The sequence below is a fragment of the Montipora foliosa genome, chromosome 5, assembly GCF_036669935.1.
Source record: "Montipora foliosa isolate CH-2021 chromosome 5, ASM3666993v2, whole genome shotgun sequence".
Classification (NCBI taxonomy): domain Eukaryota; kingdom Metazoa; phylum Cnidaria; class Anthozoa; order Scleractinia; family Acroporidae; genus Montipora; species Montipora foliosa.
Window position 1 is genome coordinate 34,561,919 of NC_090873.1, and position 5,000 is coordinate 34,566,918.

Below are 5,000 nucleotides of genomic sequence, written 5' to 3' on the forward strand. Positions count from 1 at the left end.
TAGTTCGTATGAGGTATATCCCATAATAGGGGAATGTGTGATCGAGAATAAATTATATGTAATTTCATATCATTTTACTTTCACTTAGAATTACGTAACTGCAGTTCACTGCTAAAGTTGCATCATTACTGCAATTTTCATAATTCTGCGGAATAGGACACAGAGGAAAGTGGATGATATACTAATATCTTTCACATTCATTGCAACTTGTTTCTATTGTTGTTGTCCTCACTGCTTCACTATCAAGCTGAATATTAATCTTTCGAAAATGGCCTATTCATGTTCAAGCGCCATCGGCCAAACTGCGTTTTGACTTTCATTATCATTCAAACTTCGGACACCGACCACAGATGACGAAATCAATTGATGCGAGACATAACCAACCAATCAGCATCTTTGGTTCCCATGGTTCATTCGTACATTCGAACTCGACACCGATGGAAAGCGATGGAATCTGTACGAATCTTTTTACTGAAGAATTTCTAAAAACATATGATGGTGTTTGACCTGTGAACTAAACAAAATCTCCAATTCACTTTCTGGAGGAAGTCGATCTTCCCTGCCATCTTCCGAAATTTGATTGATGCGAGCCAAAACTCAGTTCAGTCGCCCCTCCCCTCAATAAAAATCGGAGAGGAACGGTCTGTGATTTACCGTCAGTAATCGTGTTCCGGAATAATTTTGCATACATTATTTAGTAATCTACGCTGACCAAAATTTGCGTGGCTCATATTTCGTTTGGAGCTAAATTCTCAAAATGGTGGTCAATGAGGTAGATTTCAAACGTGCATCGAAGAGCGTCTCCGATAGTTTTAAGATACCTTGGCTTTATAGCATAGAAGCACTCTTTAAAGGAGAGGATGTATTTGCAAGTCTTCCAACCAGGTACGGCTCTGATCTTCAAAACAGCACAGATCGTTGCCGATGAGCTGTTATTTTCCTCGGTGTGTACATTCTCAAATCTTCCATGGCATCACGTTTTGTAGATTGTACTTGAGAATGGCTAGGCTGGTTGGGATTACACTGACTGGTAAGGAATAGCGGGAGACGTTTTCGAGTGGACAATCTTAAGAATAGTGCTATATTCACCTCGTGAAGAGCGCTTTCGTTTCTTTTGCGCTGACAATTCCTACAAATGTACGTCGAATCGATTTCCACTTTACACTCCATAGATAACAATTCCGCTCGTACTTTAAAAGAAAAACCTCTTTGACAATCAAAAAGATTCTTATTCGTATTTTGTACCGTGCTCAAAGTACACACGAACGAACTCATCGTAAAATCTCTCACGTTGGTTCTCACGGTGTTGATGTGGAGAAATAAAAATAAAAGCCAATCAAAACTCGTTGTTTCAATGATGTAATGATCGATGGGTTATAACCAGTCAAATCATTTTCCACACATTCCAGGAAAAATCACGTGGTATGGAACACGATTATAAACGGTAAATCACAGACCGATTTTTTTTTTTGAGGGGAGGGATTGTCTGTACACAGGCTACTAAGCGCTTGAAGGTAAGATTCCGCCGAATTATGAAAATCGCAGTAACTGTGATCACTTATAATAAGTTATTTGATCGTAGTCATTTGGCTGAGGTAAATTGAAATAATTTGTGGTATTCTTGGAAAGCCAATGTAGAGAGCAGTCAAGTACCAGTAGCTTGAGTTTGGGCTTCTTTCCTGCGTTTTCGTCCAACTCCTGCTTGTATAATGACTTGGTGTGTGCACATGATAGCGTGAAAGCATAAACCAATTTCTTGGTGACACTCTGGTAAAAAGAAAGCAAGCATCTATTGTAATTTATTCAATAAACGTGAGGACATGGCAGCATTTTTAATGGGATGAGCGGCAAACTTGACATTAAATGATCATAACGGACGTGTCTTGTGATTGAAGGTTAACTTGTTTTCTTTTTATGTTTGTCTTAGTGTGGCCTTGATATCAGTGATTCTGACGTTCACATGTCGTACCTTCCTTTGGCGCATATGTACGAACGGCTCGCTCAGGTTAGTACGCTGTCAATGACGTATCATTATAGACTTGATACTCAGTGGTGGAGTGACCGTAAGAAATTATTTGTGCCAGCTTAATTTTAATTTGATGTATTTTCTTCCGTTTAGCTGATGATGTTTACTTACGGAGGGAAAGTTGGATTCTTCGGTGGAAATACTAGGAAAATTCTGGACGATTTACAAGCGTTAAAGTGAGTGGGTTTTGTCATCACTGTAGAGCTTGTGCTAAATATGCGTAGTGCGCCAAAACGAAGAGTGCACCTTGTCACAACAAGGTGTAGGTTTGTTTCTGGTTGGTTGAATAGAGTTCCCTGTGCATCTATAGGCTTACCTTGCAAAGCAGTGCAAACACGGGTGAAGATTGCAAAATAGCAATAATAATAATAATAATAATAATAATAATAATAATAATAATAATAATAATAATAATAATAATAATAATAGTACGGACAGACCATAACATCGAGGCTAGGAGGCCAGATCTAGTGCTTGTTGACAAAAGCAAGAAAAGCTGTCATATTATAGACGTGGCAATTCCAGAAGACAGTGGAGCAAAAGAAAAGGAGGCCGAGAAGGTTGAAAAGTATCAAAATCTGGCCAGAGAATTGAGGAGGATGTGGGAAGTGAAAACCAAAGTCGTACCAATTGTATTGGGGGCGTTAGGAACAGTGCCATTGCGACTGAAGGGCAACTTCAAGGGCATAGGAGTAGACACATCAATTACCTTAATCCAGAAGTCTGCATTGCTGGGATCAGCAAGGATACTAAGAAAAGTATTGGAAATGTAAAGGACAGGGAAAAGAAACATTTTGGTGTTCATTGGCAACTTGTTGTTGCCCGACACCACAAATTTACCAGCTGTTAAAAACTTAAGCTGAGCAGTATGACTATGAAATAATAATAATAATAATAATAATAATAATAATAATAATAATAATAATAATAATAATAATAATAATAATAATAATAATAATAATAATAATAATAATAATGATAAACAGCGGCGTGAAACAAGGCTGTGTATTGGCCCCAACTCTATTCAACATCTTCATTTCTGTTCTCCTGAACATGCATTCAAGTCCACTGAAGAAGGCATCCTGCCACGGACTCGTTCCGATGGGAAACTTTTCAACCCTGCATGCCTCCGAGCCTCACAGTGTAGAAAAGCTTCAGAGTCTTCTCTACCAGTTCTCTAGTGCATGCGAGGCCTTCAGACTTACCATTAGCCTAAAGAAGACGAACGTCATGTGCCAAGGCAATGAAGCCACGCCTGGCCTAACCATCATAGACTACACCGTGGAAGTCGTGCCACAATTTAGTTATCTCGGCTCTACCACCTCCAACAACACCTGTCTTGATGTGGAGCTCGGAAAGAGAATTAGTAAGGTTGCAACCAACATGGCAAAGCTTTCTGCTCGAGTATGGGAGAATAAGAAACTAACACTCTAGACTAAAATTGCTGTCTATCGTGCCTGCACTGTGAGCACCTTACTTTACGGCAGCGGATCTTGGACAACCTATGCTGGGCAGGAGAAGCGCTTGAACACCTTCCATACGAGATGCCTTCGTCGCATCCTTTTCCATCTCGTGGACGGATAAGATCTCAAACAATGAGGTACTTGAAAGAGCCGATATCCCCTCAATGTTCACGCTCCTCAGACAGTGCAGACTGAGATGGCTAGGCCACGCGCACCAAATGGAAGACGGGCGAATCCTCAAGGACCTACTGTACGGTGAGCAGGAATCTGGGTCGAGGCCTGTTGACAGACCTAAGCTGCGCCTCAAGGATGTCTGTAAGAGAGACATTGGATAGAATGACTAGAAAGGTATTGACAATGAATGGTGCTTTTCATCCAAAAAGCAAGGGTGAATGGAGGCCGGGGACTGAAAAGCTGTGAGGGATGTGTGAGAAGTGAGGAAAACATTTTAGGATGGTATGTGAAGAATTATCTGGAAGTCCTGCTGCAAGGGGTAAGGGCTGCTATTGTTATTAGGATTGAGGAAACAGTGAGAAAAGATGAATTTCAGACTTCTTGGAACAATGAGAAACTCAACAGTTGGAAGGAAAAAAGGCTGCATGGTCAATTTGTAAGAGAAATACCTGAAACGACGCATGGAGAAGAATCGTGGAGCTGGTTGCGAAAAAGAGACTTGAAAATCCAAACAGAAGCACTTATTTGTGCAGGCCAAGAACAAGCCCTTAGGACTAGCTATTGACAAAACGGTGGAATCCCCATTATGTGGGCTATGTGGTGAGAAAGGTGAGAGTGTAAACCATATTGTCTGTGAGTGTAAAAAGCTGACCCAAAGGGAATACAAACAGAGACATGACAAAGTTGCTAAAGTAGTCCATTGGAAATTGCTTGAGAAATATCATCTGGAAAAGAAGGATTAGTGGTACGAACACGCACCGGAAAGTGTACATGTAAGTGAAACGTTGAGGTTAAACTACTGTGGGACGTGAACATACAGTGTGATCATGTGATTGAAGCCAGAAGACCGGACATTGTAGTTGTAAATAAACAGGAGAGAAATTGCACTATTATTGATAAGACCGTACCAGCGGATAAAAGTATTGGTGAAAAGGATAATGAGAAAGTTGAAAAGTATCAGGACCTTAAAAGTGAAATTGCAAGAAGGTGGAACATGAGAACTGTGCAGGTCGTACCAATTGTTGTAGGATCATTGTTAAGTGTAACAAAAAACTTGGGCAAGTGGCTGGGAAAGTTGAATGTCAAAATTTGTATTTCATTACTACAGAAAACTACGTTACTGGGAACAGCCAGGCTTTTGAGAATGGTGTTGGAGCTCCAGAGTAAGAAAACGTTAAGGGACCTTTGGTCACGGGCTATGACCCGCTCCCTTAGGAAGCAAACCGGAAAAAAAGATCATCCACTTCACAAAGATGATGATGATGATGATAATACTACTACTACTACTACTACTGCTGCTGCTGCTGCTGCTGCTGCTACTACTACTACTAATAATA

General features: G+C 40.5%; 1 pseudogene; it reads left to right on the forward strand.

Annotated features, from left to right (window-relative positions):
* LOC138004040 (long-chain-fatty-acid--CoA ligase 1-like) overlaps nucleotides 1-5,000 on the forward strand; it is a 51,394-nt pseudogene that overhangs the window by 18,036 nt on the left and 28,358 nt on the right.